At 42.6% G+C, this 18,292-nt stretch overlaps 1 long non-coding RNA gene across 1 annotated transcript; it reads left to right on the forward strand.

Moving 5' to 3' along the window:
- Positions 1-367: 367 nt before the first annotated feature.
- Positions 368-18,081, forward strand: LOC141626763 (uncharacterized). Its single transcript, XR_012536346.1, has 4 exons — positions 368-818; positions 4,982-5,023; positions 5,504-9,736; positions 17,979-18,081. It is a non-coding gene; the product is annotated as an uncharacterized LOC141626763 (long non-coding RNA).
- Positions 18,082-18,292: the final 211 nt, after the last annotated feature.

Below are 18,292 nucleotides of genomic sequence, written 5' to 3' on the forward strand. Positions count from 1 at the left end.
TTTGTTGTTTCCCTTAAACTTGACCTTGAAAAAGCTTTCGAATGCCTTGAATGGGATTTCAACTAACTGTGCCTCTTCCATGCACAGATTGATGGTGATACCATTTCCCTTATCATGAACTGCATTTTTTCTACTTCCATCCATGTCTCCTTTAACGAGTCTCTCTCGCCCGGCTTCCTTCCTTCCTTCTAGGGGCATCAGATAAGGCGCCACACTTTCCCCCTACCTTTCCATTATTTACATGGAGGGGCTCTTTACCCTCATCCATCAATCGTGCTTGGATATGGATTGGTCCCCCTTTCCCTGGGGATAGGAAGCTTCTTTCTCCCACCTTCTCTTTATCGATGAGATTCTTTTATTTGGAAGTACCTTCGAAAGCATCCTATGTGCCTTTCAAGACACCCTCCTCACCGTCTATTCCTCTTAGGGCCAAAAGATTAATTTCTTGAAAAACAAGATCATCTTCTCGGTACCTATCTTGGTTTCCCCCATAACTAGAAAATACCAACATCATTAAGGCTATCCACCATTCCACCCTAACTCTCTAAGCTTTCAAATTGAAGCCCACAATTTCGGTGTACGAGTTAAGTAAGCCCCATCCATACTAAGACGATAAAAGCAAATCTTTGACAAGCCCAAATAATTCATGTTATCCACAACATCATCATCAATAGAAATACAATCTTTGCAAAAATCAGCACAAAATTGAAGCAAAAATGGCAGCAATAGCTGCACTTCAAAGCTCTTTCACCTCTCTTTCTCTTTCCTCTAACTCTTTCTTAGGCCAACGCCTCTTCCCTTGTCCAATTCTTTCTCAGGTACTTTTTCTGATTCAATAATGCTCAAACAGGTGTTTCACATACAGTCGTATAGGTTGAATTGTGTCCCTTCTTGTTTTTGTTTTGGTTTTGTATGCGTGTTTTGCAAATGAGTATAATTTTTGAGGGGGAGTAGGTCTATCAGAGACCGTCTCTCAATAACTTAATGAGAGACCGTCTTTTACAGATATTTGTGGTTCGATGGAGGGTCGAGGCGGATTTTTATGTGCTCAAACGCTCTAACCAATTGGTAATGAGTTAGTAACCTTGTTGGACTTCGGTCATTAGACCACCCTGCCAGCCACGACTAGAAAGTGATCAAGTCATGCGGGTCACCCCGCCTGGGTCAAATTGCCTCGCCCGATAAAATAGCGGGCTTGACAAGAAAATAAAAAATTAAGCGGGTAATGACAAGAATAATAGGCCCGTTAGAATAAATGGGATGGCTTGGACTAAATAAAATTGTCTCAATGCGCCCCTGCGCCCACTATTAAAAGTAACCCCATAAAAGTTCTTAAAAAATCCTCAATCCTCCGACGTTCCGCTCATTTCATTTACAATTTGTACACTCTAAACCAATTAAGTAGCGCAAATGAATACTTATGCCTTACGTATAAGTGGAAGATTGTCGGTATTTACACTTGTCGTATAAAGATTCTTCGAGAATGGACATGCTAACGGGATTGTCGTATAAAGATAGTACCTTTTAAGTATTTATTACACGGGACTGTATCTAACCGCTAACAACGCCGCACAAAGACCAAGACAAAAATGAACTTTTGATGTTTATAGTAGAACATTGTTAAACTTGTGTTTTTTTTTTTTCAAAATCTAGTAAACTTATCATTTGAAAATTAGTATACTTTCTTAAGGGTAAGCTTTTAAAGACAATTGTTAAGTTTTAGTGAGATGTAGCGATAACAAACACGTGTTTTAATAGAAACACTACTTTCTGTATTTGATTTTAGTCAGGCCCGCGGGCCGGCCCGCTCTTTTGAAGTGGGCGGGTACGGACAGTGAAAACTGGCCCGCTTAGCGGGCTTGGGCTATAAAATAAGGCCCGCCGGACACTTTTTTAGCAGTTGGGCCCGACCCGTGTCTAGCCCAAGTCCGCTTTTGATCAGCTCTAGTCATGACCTAAGTCATGAGGGGAGTGGGTCATGCTAATCAAAAATTAAACAAGGGATTAAGATGACCCAAGGTGTGCAGAGGTCATCCCGGATGACCTCTTTTGAGCTTCCTTAACCCATTTGGTGACCTAGTACGTGGCACTATCTAATTGGTGGTTGAAGGGAAATATAATGAAAAAAAAAAGGACGAAGACTGAGACTTGAAAGCCTGCAATCTTGCACATCACCATGCCACTTTCTACTTTTGTGCCAAAAAAATAAGATAATTTAAATAAGAAGTATATCTAGAGTTATTTACCCGATCGAGATTAAATAAAATCTGAGTATATTTTTTTTGAGTCAGTTTTTAAATTATCTATAAAATGAACTCCATTTTGACATATTTTGAATCTTTTTTTTTTATATATATACATAAATAAATATATTTGACATAAGAAAAACCGTAAATTATACTAGTAACTAGATTCAAACATGAATGCTACGATTAAAAATTAAATTACCCGAGTTCATAGTGTAAGGTAGACATAAGAGATGAAGATTGGGGTAGATGGAAGGGGATAAATGACAATAGTTCATCATTTAACTACGGTGAAGGGGATGAAAGGGGAAGATCTGGGTAAATAAATGGGAGGGGATGGATTAATTTAATTTGGGAAAAATTATTTGGGTTGAAGATTGATCTGGGTAAAAGGATGGAATGGGAAATTGCTTTGGGGTAATGTTTTGGAAAGAGATGGGAAGGTAATTAGGGAAATTAGATAGATATGGTGAGATTTACTTTTTATTTTATTAGTTTTTGTTAAGTGGTATAATCGTGTATGTTATTGATCATTAGCCTTAACACGGCTTATATAGAATACATAGACGATATGGGTTGGGCCTCATAATACAATACAATGATATATTCCTAATACCCCCCCTCAAGCTGGAGCATGAAGGTCGAGAATGCCCAGCTTGCGGAGAAGGTAAGAAAATTGTGGAACACCTAAAGCTTTCGTAAAGATATCGGCCAGCTGATCGGTAGTGGACACGTGCCCCGGACATATCAGACCATCGGTAATCGCGTCTCGAATGAAGTGACAATCGATTTCGATATGTTTCGTGCGCTCATGAAAAACCGGATTGCGCGCCAAATCTAACGCGGATTTGCTATCGGAGAAAATAGATATGGGTGTCACAAAGGACACGCCGAGAGTAGTGAGCAGGCCTTTAAGCCATTTCAATTCCCAAACCAATTGAGCCATAGAGCGATATTCTGCCTCAGCGGAGGAAAGTGATACCGTCTACTGTTTTTTGGTTTTCCATGATATAGGAGAGTCTCCAAGAGTCACAAACCAACCCGTAATGGACCGTCTAGAAGTAGGGCAGCTTCCCCAATCAGAGTCACACCACCCACGAAGAGATAATGCACTATCAGCCCGAAGCAAAATACCTTGGCCCGGACTACCTTTTAGATAACGGACAACTCGGTGAGCTGCCATCATATGTTCACGGCGCGGATTAATTAAGAAACGGGATAAGATGTGCACAGCATAAGACAAATCGGGGCGTGTCACAGCTAGATAAACGAGACGACCAACGAGCCGTCGATAAGACTCGGCATCGTCACAGGGAGGACCGAAAGCTAAACTAAGGCGATGATTCTGCTCGATTGGCGTGGTCACGGCTTATATAGAATACATAGACGATATGGGTTGGGCCTCATAATACAATACAATGGTATATTCCTAATAGTTTTTGTTATGATTTTTTTTCCTTTTTCTAATTTCCCCCCATTATTCTTAACATTATTCGTATCATGTAATTATTATTTTGCAATGAACATACTTAATTAATTTATAAAATAAAAGTTTAAAATAAGAGTATATAAATTGTTCATAATTGAAAGAGTAGGAGAGAGAGTTTTGGTGGGGTAGAAAATGTGAAAAATGATTGAAAAATTGAAAAGTAGAAAATGATTGGGTTGATGACCTAGGTCGTGACTCGGGTCGTGACTTTCTGCTTGGGAGGGTGAAAGTGGGTCGAGATTAATAAGGTGAGATTAAGAGTAAAAATGGTTCGCGACCTAATTAGCGAGTCTCTTGCTTGGGGATGGTCTTATAATAAAGCTTTTTTTTTTTTTTTTTGCATAGTTGATTACTTGATTCTCTTAGGTTCTATTACTTCTGATTGTAAGAATCTCATTTTAATCAGCTGAGCAATTGAAGAAATTTGATATCAGCTAGAATTGTGAATTAAAAACTGAGTTTGGCCCAATTATCGTTTTTGGCTTCTAAAATATGATGAAAAAGTGCAAACGTTTTGTGGATGGAAATTAGTCATCACTGGAGTGGTATTTTAATTCTTGATTATCCTGTGTTTTATGAAATGCGGCTTAATAAGCGAGTTCAATTGCGGGGACTACTTGCCTAATGTCATTGGGATTGGGGTAGGGTTAGGACTTAGGCGTAGCTAGCTGGTCATTCTAGTCGGTATGAATTGGGTCATTTCTGGTATAAATTTTTATTCAAATCGAATTGAGCTAGGTCATATTGGGTTTGAGCTTGTTTCAAATTTGTTTGTGTGAGCGAGTCAGTTTGAGTCCTTCGGTTTGAGTCAGGTCATTTCAGATTGTGTTTATTAAGATTTTTGTCATTTGATAAGTTGATAAACTTTGGTGTAATTTCAAACTAGCCATTTCGTACTAGTTTGGATCTTTTTACCATCATCTGTCCAACTAAATTCTGATCTTATGTTATTCCGTTCAAATTGAATCCGGGTCTGGTCAATCGGCTATGTTAAGTTTGGTCGGTCTAGGTGGGGGGTAAGGACCTGATGGAATAAATGGTTTCGCTCAGCTTGTGACTAGTGAAACTAGAATACTAGATTAGATATTGAGCTGCATCTGAATGCATAAAAGAGCAATGAGGTGTTATGGAACATTGGGTAATTGAATGTTGATTATAGTTAAATGGACATGATGCACTTCCTACTTATAATTGAAAATTCGTATATCTGCGGTTGTTTTAATTATGTCTTACCTGTTATTTCCAGTTCAGAACAACTGATCAACCACCGTGTCTTGTTTCTGCGAAGGTTAGCACTTCATACTCATCCGTTATTTGTCTTAGTTTTCGTACTTTCTTTGATCTGATCCCTTCTGTCAACATTTACTTTCTTATCATTATTGGCAAATTGACTATATATCGTGCTTTCCTTTTTCCCCCCTTTTTCGGAAACTTCTACCCGTCATTGACGGTTACAAATGATGATATGTTGGCCAATCCAAATGTATTTGTGAGGCTTTGTTGTTGTCGATGATGTTACTATTGTTGGTAAGTTCCTCATGTGGAGAGTGAGTTTTAGGCCTTCCGTGGGTGATGATAATCGATCCCATGACCTCCGCTGAGTTTGAATGTGGGAAGCCGACTACCAGGCTACCCACCCAATAATCACAAAAAGTGTTCACATGCACAGAGGATTTAATGGGAAAAAAAGCTGTCTAACATGCGTAAGAGTGCACTGGACTTTGTCAATCACTTTTGAATTGATAGAATTTTTTTTTCTTCTGCCCAGGAATGTTCACTCCATGGGTTGTCAGTACATCATCTCCGTCTTCATTGTCTAATGTCTTAGAAAACATGTTGATTGGAAAAGTAGTTTTAGAAGTTTGTCTTCATGATTTTATTTTCTGCTTTGTTTTTATGTCATTTATTCATCGTTGTTTTGTAGCTTGTAATTTATAGTTTGTTTATCGAGTTGTAATTTCCGAGTTTATTTTACTTTTTATCGAGTCAAAACCTCTTCTAAAACCTTAGTCTTGTTTGGTTAGATGGTTGTGCTCCAATTCATGTAAGAGCGTAGCAAAATGGCATGTTGTTTAAAGCGACATGGTCCGATTTATGCTAATGCATGCTTTGGTGTGTAACCTAATATCTAATTCAATAAGATTAAGCGAAAGCACGCACAACGAGGAGTGACCCAAGGCCGTGAGTCATTAAGCTGTGGGCCATCCCCTTGTGCACATTTTCTTAGGCCGAATTGGCCGCGTAGGGTGTCGTGTATGGTGTCGTATATAGCGTTGTATTTTAGATCGAGTTGTATCTTGAATTTCTTGTTGTGTCGGCATGAAATGCCTGGGTTGTAATAGGATAGATCCCAATGGCTCCTCCATTCCCATCAAGCCTTGTTTGTTTCGTTTTGTATGTTGTTAGATCAATCAAACCACATGCTAAAGTACAACTTTGACAAAGTTAGTTTAGTTGCATCTAAATCGACATAGAAACTTCACATGCTAGGGTTTATAAAACGATGTTTGCATATCATATATCGTAGTAGCTACGACCTTGTTTGAAATCTGATACTTGACTTAGTAGAGGCCGTCATTGACGGGCGGGGTTAGGTGTCCTTATGGGTTCCTGACACGTACCCTCACCCCTTACTCAAGATCTATGGTTTGTGGATCCGTCTAAATACCATTAGATTATGAGAGTCATTCAAATCGAGTGATATAGGGTACAAGTCTTTATCTTTAATCACTCGTAGTCGATTAGCTTTATGCTTTTCGATGAAAGGTGTAAAGTTGACTTGAACGGGTCCAAGTTCCCATAAAACTTGGTGGCGACTCTAATTTGTCTTAATTTGATTCGAAAGAACCTCGAGTCGAAATGCCCCCTCTGGATCCCGCGGACGCAGCTCCCGCGGGCGTTGTCCACAGTTTGGCGACTCCGCCGGGGAAAAGAGGACTAGTTACACTTTGTTTCTAGGGTCTTTTCCTCCGAGGTGAAACTTGAAAAGAAAGTATTGGAAAGTAAAACATTAATCGTAGTGCTACGATTCATGCATAATCCCTTAAGGACTATTCCCGGGCCGTCCTAGCGCTTCTTTGTGACGCGTGGGGGGCGACGTCCCACTATGCCAGGTGCTTGCACTTTGCTTGCTTCCACTCCGCCTTTTTGTGGTTCTTGGGGGTGAGTGTGCTCTTCTAGGTACTCTACCTAAAGGCCCTTGCCCTACTAGACCCGAAGGGATGGAGGGTATAGACCTTCTTATAGAAGACTTGCCGAGACTTAGAAATGTCTAGGAGTATACATCATTATAATATGAGAATGACAATGTGCAATGTGAATTTCCCGAGTCTTTTTCAAAATTTCCATGTCAATTTTAAAGCCGAACTTTTGAACAACTCACTTTCAAAATAGCATGGTTTTAAAAACCCGGAATGCTACCCAAATAGGACTAGATTTTTTCGGCCCAAAATTGGCTTTTATAGCCGGCATGCTGCCCATTTCAAATTTCATTTTCAAATCAATCCTTCATTTTTAAAATCAATCCAAAATATTTCTCGAACCTTGACCAAGCATGAAGTGCGTCGAGTCGTGTCCAGGTCCTGGCCGTGTTGGGCTAGGCGTGTTTTCTCCCAATTGTCTAGAACACGACCTTTTTGGGTCACCCAAGCTCACCTCTTGGGTTTCGAGTCATGTTGGTCGACCATTTGGTCTAGGATAGTACACAGAAACGTCCAAGCTATGCCATTTTGGACGTTTTATATGAACCTAAGGACTATGTTGGTCCAATCACGGGTTTAGTCACACCGAGTCCAGTTCAGAATCGAGTTATGATGGCTTGGGTCATGTCGTTCTGTCGAGTCTAAAACGAATCGATGTCTAAATCAAACCGTGAGTCGAACCTTTTGGTTAGCTCAGTCTTATGTCGAGTCTTTGTTTGAGTCAAGTTGGTGTCGTGTCCTTAAGTGTGTAAGGGCTCTTACATTCAAATTTTGACTCCGTTCATGGTTTTCTTGTAGAAAGGTCGCCAAAAAACCGACTTCAAGCAATGGAAGACGTTGTTAACAAACTCACGGAGGCTGTAACCTCATGAGAGCCAGAATGGATGTGATCGAATCAATGCTTGGTGAAGATTCCTCTTCATCTACCCCGATCTGGAGAAATGGTTCAAATTCATCGAGGACCGTCTGAAACTCTCCAAAGGGAAGAACATCCACTATGAAAATGCTAGGGCCTATGTCCCAGTTCAGGATAAGTTGCCTACAAACATGATACTCACTGATATCCCAAAGTTTAAGGGCACCGAAGATCCAGTCCATCATGTCAAGGCCTATAAGAGGTACTTGACAGTGAAGGGAGTACCTGCTGACATGCTCTCTAAAATTTTTGCCCAATCTCTGGATGAGCACCCGAAGGCGTGGTCCTACAATCTTGACCTTAGAACTTCCCCACTTTCGAATATATTACGGTGGAGTTCTGTAAGCACTATGTTGACAATGTCGAGATTCATACCAATATAAGGACGTTAGAGGTTATGACACAAAAAGACAAAGAAGGCTTTACTGAATTCCTTGCAAGATGGCGCGCTGAAAGCGTGAAGTTAGCCAAGAAGCCGGACGAAGTTGAAATGGTAGATAAGTTCATAAAGAATCTACGACCTGTTTACCGCAATGCTCTGAAATACCAGAATTTTGGCTCTTTCAAAGAATTGATAAGAATCGGGATAAAGGTAAAAGATGATGTTATAAGGCAGAAGCTGAAAAGCCAAAAAGATACCAGGGGGCCTCATCGTCTAAGGCCAATGCCCCATCAACGACCCATTTTGATGAAGCCATCAATCTCTTAGAAGGGCAATCGAAGAAGCCACAACGCCAAACACCTAGTGTGTTCACTGATATTGGGTGCACGTATGCTTACGCTCTCCAAAGGCTGATGGGCCAAGGAAAGCTAAATCCTATTGGTCCACCTCCGGACCCTCCTGCTGATCAACAAAGTAAATGGTATAAACCAAATGGTTACTGTGCTTTTCATCAAGGGAAAGGCCATGATACTGAAAGGTGTTATCGACTGAAGCACGAAATCCAGGACATGATTGAGAATGGAACACTCCCGATCCCGACTATTAAACCCAATACCGTCACCAACCCATTTGGCGATCACGCCAACTTTGTTTTTGTCGAAGAAAATGTCGATTATTCCCATCTTATCCGCCCATGTCACTTGAAAGGGGTGTTTATCAGGAAAATATTTGTGGATTGCTCACAATTCTTGCCAAACCCGAAGAATGAAATTCATGACGTGAGTCTTGCTCTAGAATGTATTCCTATCGTTAACGAAGTTAAAAGACAATTCGATTCACCAACCTTCATCACTGGCGTAGATCCTCAGAGGAATACCTCGGGATGGAGGCAGACCATCAAAGGGATCAAGGACCAGAGCCGAGCATCTAAGCTGACAGCTGAACAAGGGAAATCTTAAGACCAGATTTGAAAATTATGAGTCGGGATCTGTTTCCTAATCTTAGTTGAGTCGAGTTTAGGACTTTCCTTTCTTGAATTTGAGTCATTTATTCCGCGATGACCTAGGGTATGCCCTAGGAATCGTTCCTTAGAATCTGTTAAGCATTTGTCATTCCAATCAAAAGTTGCAGTTTCGTTTCCAAATATGTCTTGTTTTCAATCCTCAATCATTCCGAAAGCATGATAAAATGCACAACACACTCAAAGGCATCCCTGGGGTAGAAATATGTCCCGTTTCAAAATGTAAGGGACACTAGGATCCTGTGTTTGATTCCTTTACCTATTCCATGTCTGGCGGTAGAAAACCTCCATCAGAACCACTGCTTATGACAAGCTTTTAGATGATTCTATGACGAACCCGAACTATCTCCTTGTTTCCCGTATCGATGACGGAAGGCAAGCCTTTTCCCCACAAAATCATCCCCTCTCAAAGAGAGAAGAAACCAACCCGTTCTCACAAGGAATTGTTAGTTCTGACCCAAATTAGTTGGCGAAGCCTAGTTGTAATACTCCATATTTATAGTCTTGGGGGTACTCTATCGAGTAGGCCTTACTCTGTCGAGTAAGGGTAAGTGGCGAAGCAAAATAGTTTCTGACCTGTTGGGCACTCGATCGAGTAGCTGGGGCACTCGATCGAGTAGGGGGGTACTCGATCGAGTACCTTGGGTACTCGATCGAGTGTCCGGTTTACGGGGAGTTTTTCGCGGGTTTTGTTAATTATGCGATTAGGGTATTTAAACATAATCGTCGTTGTTTTAATTCACTTTTACCAAAACCTAAAACCTGTTTAAGAGAGAAAGCAATCAGTCATCTTCCTAATCGCATCCTTAACAATTCCCGGAGTTCAGACGGTCAGTTCGTGTCGTAGTTCGTGTCGTTGGATTCCTTGCGTCGAGGGTAAGCTTTTAATATAATTTATATAATGTTTTGCTAGGTTTGGTCAAACCCTAATTTAGGATTTGGGGGTTTTATGAATAGTAAGTAATTGGTAGTCTTTATGTGTTATATGTTAGGAGGAGAATTCGTAGAAGAGGCGTTTTGAGACAGCTGTAGATACCGTCTGCGTGTTGTGCTTTCCAGGTAGGATTTCCTACTCAGTATTAGTCCCATAATGGGATATTGGTGATGTGCTGTAGTTAGTTGTTTGATATGATGATTGTATTGTGTTTGTGGTTGTGATTGCTGTTGATGGTTCTCGAGATGCGTTCTCGGCTGAGTGGGGTCACTTGCGGGAGTGACTTCACGCCCTAGTTTCGCCCTTCGTGGAACCCGCCACGGAAGGGGATGTGCACATTAATGGACAGGGTTATCGCTCGTACGATGAGCGGGGCTTAGGTGGGAACAGGCAGTGCGGTCCCCCATCGGTAGTGGGGTCCAAAGTGGACGGTCGTATGGAGATGATGGGAGTTGGTGGTGTATGTGTGTGTGACGGTTCAAATTGTCTGTTTGTCTTATTATTGTTATCTATATTGATTGTGTGATTAGTATCGACCCGACCGGTGTTGTTTTGTAAAAACTGCGGTGATCCATTCGGGGATGGTGAGTTATTGAACAAGTATAGAGATGATATCTTTGGGATAGCGGGATGGCCACGACATGACGATAGAGTCTTCCGCCGTAGTTTAGTATTTATTTACATTTCGATTGAGAATGAGATAGTTTGGAATAATGTATTGTACTTTGGTTTGGTTTTGAGGATTGTACTTATTCATTAAATTACTTATAATAAATGTTGTTTCCGTTTTGTCTATTTGATTATCATACCTCGGGCAACCGAGATGGTGATGTCTTCATACCTGAGTGGTCCTGGTAAGGCACTCGGAGTATGGGGGTGTTACAAATGGTATCAGAGCGACGATCCTGAAACCTGTAACCAATGAACTTAATGAACATAGGGAGTCAATTAAAAATGAACCCGGGGTAAAAGTTGTAGGAGCTAGTGCAAAGGCTTGGGAGACGTCCTAAAGTCGCGGGGATCGCCCTACAACTTTGAACCGGTCACCTGGGGGAAATGTGTGTTGAGTCATGTGTGTGCTTAGTAACTTGCGTAACAATGTGATGGAATGTGTTGATGGTTGGATGTTCGAATTGGAAGTTGATGAGATGAAAGAAAAGTAATGTTATATATATAGACATTGTTGATGAAATGATAGCATGATGGAATGTTTTACAACGTGGCAATTAATAGCATGATTGTTATGATATAATGTGATTTATAAAGTTAGCATGTTAGTATACGACGTAATATGCGGGTAGCTCTTACGTATTGGTGGTACTTGATCGAGTGAGGCTGACTCGATCGGGTAGGTTTTTGGCGATTTTGAGTCCAGAATCGAGTTTTGGGGCACTCGATCGAGTAACTAGGGTACTCGATCGAGTAGGGGGTCACTCGATCGAGTAGCCTAGATACTCGATCGAGTGGGTTAGAGATCAGAAGGTCCGTTTGGTTTCGAAGTTTGGGTTCTCGATCGAGTACATGGGGGCACTCGATCGAGTAGCCCGTTACTCGATCGAGTGGGTTTGGATACTCGATCGAGTAGGTTCTGTGCACCGCGTTTTCGTGTTTTGAGGTTAGTACGCGTGTTTATGTTTATCCCTTTCTTATATAGCTTCAAGATGCCGCCCAAGAGAAATGCTTTGTACGCGAGAGCTGAGCTTATGACTACGGATGACATCGTTAAGATGTTGGAACACGGGGACGCTCTTCGAGACCCCGAAGAGAGTGAATGAGGACAAGGATAAGAGTAAGGAGAAGGAGGTTGACCATGCTAAAGTCAGCCTCTATATTGCGAGGTTTAACCCAAAGGAGTACAAGGGAGTTGAGGAGCCTAACCATCTTGATAGTTGGCTGAGGGAGATGGAGAACATACTAGATTTAGTTCGCTGTCCTGATGAGATGAGAGTGGATCAGCCGCATTCTATCCGAGGAGGCGGTGGCAAATGGTGGGATTCAGTGAAAGTGAGTGCCAAGGAGATATATACCAACCAGGGGTTACCTGCTATACCTTGGGAGGAGTTTCGTAGGGCTGTGAGGAAGGAGTTCGTACCAGAACATGTGAGAAGTAAGTTGAGAGAGGAGTTCGACAAGTTTAAGATGACGGGTGAGATGTCCGTGGTCGAGTACTACAGCGGTTCAATGAGAAATCCCGGATATCCGAGGATATGGGTTTGAGTGAGGAGAATCGGCTTTGAGGTTTGAGAGAGGGCTAACCACGAAAATTATGGATAAGTTACCCGTGGGAGTCCTTGCGATGTGAAGGAAGCGTATGAGAGGGCCGGGAGAGCGAGAGACTAGTGGAGATGGCTCGGGAGAGGTCGAGGTGGAGAGAAGAGGAAGTCGAGAGCGAGGGTGGTGGCCAATCTAATTTCAAGAAAGGCAACCACAATCAATCTAAGGGATTTTCTTCCGGGTCCGGGTTTAGTCTTTGGAACTTCCTTTGGGCGAGGTCGTGGGAGTGTGAGCAATAGGCGGGGAGTGACTCGCTTTATTTGTGGTGGCGTAGGCCACAAGAGACATGAGTGCACAACCGCACCGGGATCCTTTCGAGAGACTGCGCGTGAGCTTTGCGAGCAAAGCACCGGTGGATCATGGCCAAACCGGGAGGTCGAGCTACCGAGTGGAGGCAACCGCAACGGCGGTAATTCTTATCGAAGACACCGATGAACAACAACAACAATCAAGGGTCGGGTGCTAAGCCGACCGCATCGGCCTAGTCTTGTCCGGGGAGGTGGGCGGGAAGACAAATGGCAAGTTGTTCATGATGGACAAGAAGGCGGTGAGGAGGATGCGCACGTTATCACCGGTACATTCCTTGTTAATGGTATTCCTACGTTTGTTTTGTTTGATTCGGGGGCTTCTCGGTCGTTTGTGTCTTCGAGTCATGTAAAACAGTTGGGTTTGAGAGTATATGAGTCCGTTAGGGAGCAAGTTTTCATACCTTCGGTGAGTCTGTATCGTGTGGGAGGTTGTTTAGAGATGTATCTTTGATAGTTGGGCAAGTCGATTTCCCTGTAGACTTGCTAGAGTTTCCTTTTAATGGTTTTGAGATGATAGTTGGGATGGATTGGTTAGGAAAGTATAAGGCTAAGATAGATTGTCATCAAAGAGAGTGTCCCTTAGAGGTCCTAAGGGCGTAAGTGTGTCTTATCGTGGGTTTCTAGTCAAACCCAAAGTTAAGTTGATTGCAATTGTCACTTTGAAGTCGTATCGAGGAAGGGATGTCCTTTGATCTTGTGCCATGTGAGAGATGACCGGATAGAGAGCCCGGCGGTTGATGAGATACCAGTGGTGGGAGAGTTTGCAGATGTTTTTCCGAGAGGAGATTAGGGGTTGCCACCGAAGAGGAGATAGATTTCACCGTTGAGTTGAAGCCAGGGACGAGGCCAATCTCTAAGGCACCGTACCGTATGGGTCCTAAGGAGATGGAGGAACTTAGGAGACAGTTGGATGATTTGATAGAGAAGGGGTACATTAGACCAAGTGTATCGCCTTGGGGAGCACCAGTTCTTTTCGTGAAGAAGAAAGATAGGAGTTTGAGGCTGTGCATAGATTACCGGGAGCTGAACCGTGTGACGATAAATAACAAGTATCCTTTGCCAAGGATAGATGACCTGTTTGATCAGTTGAGTGGTGCAATGATCTTTTCTAAGATTGATTTGAGGTCGGGGTACCATCGGTGAAGATTAGAGATGTGGACATACCGAAGACTGACTTTCACGTCGAGGTATGGCCATTATGAGTATGTGGTGATGCCGTTTGGGTTGTCTAATGCGCCGGCAGTGTTTATGGATTTGATGAATAGGATCTTGGACGGTTCTTGGATCAGTTTGTAGTAGTGTTTATCGATGACATCTTGGTCTACTCTAAGACTAAGGAGGAGCATGAGGAGCATCTGAGGATCGTGTTGCAGACTTTGAGGGATCATGAGTTGTATGCTAAGCTGTCCAAGTGTGAGTTCTGGTTGGAGAAAGTTGCCTTTCTGGGGCATGTAATCTCTAAAGATGGGGTAGCTGTGGATCCGGCGAAGATTGAGGCAGTGACAAAGTGGGAAGCACCAAAGAATGTTCTTTGAGGTGAGGAGTTTCTTGGGTTTATTTGGATACTACAGACGGTTCGTGAAAGATTTCTCCAAGATAGCTAGACCGATGACAGCGTTGATGAGGAAAGAGAACAGGTTTCGTTGGGATGAGAGTTGTGAGACGGCGTTCCAAACCTTAAAGGAGCGTTTGACCACGGCTCTGTCTTGGCATTACTGAAGGAGCGAGAATTTGAGGTCTATACATGATGCCTCGAAGAATGGGTTGGGGTGTGTGTTGATGCGAGAATGGTAAAGTGATTGCCTATGCTTCTAGGCGGTTGAAGCCTTATGAGGAGAACTACCCTACTCATGATCTGGAGTTGGGTGCAGTGGTGTTTGCTCTCAAGATTTGGAGACATTACCTTTATGGAGCAATCATTAAGGTATTTTCTGATCACAAGAGTCTCAAGTACATCTTCACGCAGAAGGAGTTGAACATGAGACAGAGGAGGTGGATGGAGTGGATTGGCGATTACGACATGGAAATCATCTACCATGAAGGGAAGGCCAATGTTGTTCTTTGATGCTTTGAGTAAAAAGAGTGTACATTCCTTGTGTACAGCTCTATCTTTGATGAGGTGAGGATGAGGTAGCGAGCTTTGGGATTCATATGATGCGAAAGGAGATGCTATGGGTGATATGACAAAGACACATGGAGTTTTATGATGATATTCGAGATAAGCGGGCTTTGGATCCTAAGATAGTGGAGTGGAGAGCTGGAGTAGAGAAAGGGACAAAGTGTCCGGTTTTCCATTCATACTGAGATGGTAGCTTGAGGTTTGATGGTAGGTGGTGTGTTCCTAATGGCGAGGAGTTGAAAAAGACAATCATGACAGAAGCGCATTGCACACCATATTCAGTGCATCCGGGTGGAGACAAGCTTTACAAAGATTTGAAGAAAACGTTTTGGTGGCCTGGGATGAAGAAAGAGACAAATTTGAGTTTGTGTCCCGTTGTTTGACATGCCGAGAGTTAAAGGGGAACAGAGAAGACCACAAGGTAAGGTTCGGTCTTTGGAGGTGCCGGAGTGGAAGTGGGAATCCATTTCCATGGATTTCATTGTGGGTTTGCCAAAGAGTCAACAAGGTAACAATATGATTTGGGTGGTAGTGGATCGTCTGACCAAGTCAGCTCACTTTGTTCCAATGAAAGATACATGGACTAAGGCACAATTGGCTATGGCCTATCGAAAGAACGTGCTTAAGTTACATGGAGTCCCTAAGGACATAGTGTCCGACAGAGATGCGAGGTTTATATCAAGGTTTTGGAAGGAGTTGCAGGAATCGTTGGGAAAACTTTGAAGATGAGTACAGCATTTCATCCTGCAATGTGGCAGACGAGAGAACAATCAAGACTCTTGAGGATATGTTGCGAGCTTGTGTGATGGATTTTGGTGGTAGCGGGGAGCAGAGGTTGGACTTGATAGAGTTTTCTTACAACAAATGACTATCACACCGAGTATTGGTATGGCACCGTTTGAGGCTTTGTATGGGAGGAGATGTAGGAGTCCGATCCAGTAGGGACGATAGTCTTTGAGGCGGTGGTTTTAGGACCAGAGATGGTACATGAGATGGTGGAACAGATTAAGATGATCAGAGAACGGATGAGAGCGCCCCGGGATCGACGGGAAGAGTTATGCGGATCTACATCGTCGGGACATAGAGTTTCGTGTTGGGGACAAGGTTCTTCCGAAAGTGTCTCCTATGCGTGGGGTTATGAGATTTGGGAAGAAAGGCAAGCTAAGTCGGAAGTTTATAGGGCCTTATGAGATCTTAGAGCGAGTTGGGGAAGTGGCTTATCGTTTGGCTTTACCGGCTGCGTTGGAGAGAGTGCATAATGTGTTTCATGTATCGCAGTTGCGGAAGTATGTGAGTGACCCGTCACATGTGTTGGAGGCGAGAGAGCTTAGAGTGGATAAGTCTTTATCATATCCGGAGGTGCCTAAGCAGATCCTAGACCGAAAGGTTAGAAAGACCGGGAGTGGTGAGACACAGTTCGCTTAAGATCCTTTGGTCTAACCACGAGACCGAGGAAGCTACATGGGAGGCGGAGGATATCATGAAAGAGCGTTACCCTTTCCTTTTTGATCGGGTATGTATGGTTACGGGGACGTAACCTTGTTTCTTTTAGGGGGTAGGAGATGATCGCGAGAGTTTTTAAGAGTTCTATATACACCTTTTATATGTTGTGTCGGTATGATTGTCGGGATAGGTTGGGGTTAGTATCATGTTTTACGTTGAATTTTGTTTGACCTTCGAGTCGGGAAGCTTATGGGAGTACCTTTGTTTAGTGGTGGTTTGAACTTCGGGGACGAAGTTCCTTTTAAGGAGGGAAGACCGTAATACTCCGTATTTATAAGTCTTGGGGTACTCTATCGAGTAGGCCTTACTCTGTCGAGTAAGGGTAAGTGGCGAAGCAAAATAGTTTCGACTGTTGGGCACTCGATCGAGTAGTGGGGCACTCGATCGAGTAGGGTACTCGATCGAGTACCTTGGGTACTCGATCGAGTGTCCGGTTTCTGGGGAGTTTTTCGCGGGTTTTGTTAATTATGCGATTAGGGTACTTAAACATATTCGTCGTTGTTTTAATTCACTTTTACCAAAACCTAAAACCTGTTTAAGAGAGAAAGCGATCGATCATCTTCCTAATCGCATCCTTAACAATTCCGGAGTTCGAGACAGTCGGTTCGTGTCGTAGTTCGTGTCGTTGGATTCCTTGCGTCGAGGGTAAGCTTTTAATATAATTTATATAATGTTTTGCTAGGTTTGGTCAAACCCTAATTTAGGATTTGGGGTTTTGTGAATAGTAAGTAATTGGTAGTCTTTATGTGTTATATGTTAGGAGGAGAATTCGTAGAAGAGGCGTTTTGAGACAATTTGTAGATACCGTCTGCGTGTTGTGCTTTCCGGGTAGGATTTCTACTCGTATTAGTCCCATAATGGGATATTGGTGATGTCTTGTAGTTAGTTGTTTGATATGATGATTGTATTGTGTTTGTGGTTGTGATTGTTGTTGATGGTTCTCGAGATGCGTTCTCGGTTGAGTGGGGTCACTTGCGGGAGTGACTTCACGCCTAGTTTCGCCCTTCGTGGAACCCGCCACGGAAGGGGATGTGCACATTAATGGACGGGGTTATCGCTCGTACGATGAGCGGGGCTTAGGTGGGAACGGCTGCGGTCCCCCATCGGTAGGGTGGTCCCGGTGGACGGTCGGTATGGAGATGATGGGAGTTGGTGGTGTATGTGTGTGTGTGACGGTTCAAATTGTCTGTTTGTCTTATTATTGTTATCTATATTGATTGTGTGATTAGTGCGACCCGGTGTTGTTTTGTAAAACCTGCGGTGATCCATTCGGGGATGGTGAGCTTGAGATATTGAACAGTATAGAGATGATCTTTGGGATAGTTGGGATGGCCACGACATGACGATAGAGTCTTCCGCTGTAGTTTAGTATTTATTTACATTTCAGTTGAGAACAGATAGTTTGGAATAATGTATTGTACTTTCAGTTTGGTTTCGAGGATTGTACTTATTCATTAAATTACTTATAATAAATGTTGTTTCCGTTTTGTCTATTTGATTATCATACCTCGGGCAACCGAGATGGTGATGTCTTCATACCTGAGTGGTCCTGGTAAGGAACTCGGAGTATGGGGGTGTTACACTAGTTTTCAAGGTGTATCCATTTGTGAATAGGAGAATGAGTAGAAGACCATTTTCAAAAAAAAAAAAAAAAAGAAAGAGAATAAAAAAAGAGAAAAAAGAAAAAAATGAGAAAAAAAACGACCAAGAAAAAAGAAAAAGAAGAAGAAAAAGAAAGAAAAAAAAAAGAAAAAAAGAAGAAGAAGAAGAAGAAAAGAAAAATAAATGTCGAAATGTTGATCGAAGTTCAAAGGCGAAGCCAAAATGGTCAGGTAGTGCCATCAGCAGTCTTCCATACCCCTAAGTTCTTCCCGAGGCATTTACGAGGGAATAGTTAGGG

Source organism: Silene latifolia, chromosome Y, assembly GCF_048544455.1.
Source record: "Silene latifolia isolate original U9 population chromosome Y, ASM4854445v1, whole genome shotgun sequence".
Lineage (NCBI taxonomy): Eukaryota > Viridiplantae > Streptophyta > Magnoliopsida > Caryophyllales > Caryophyllaceae > Silene > Silene latifolia.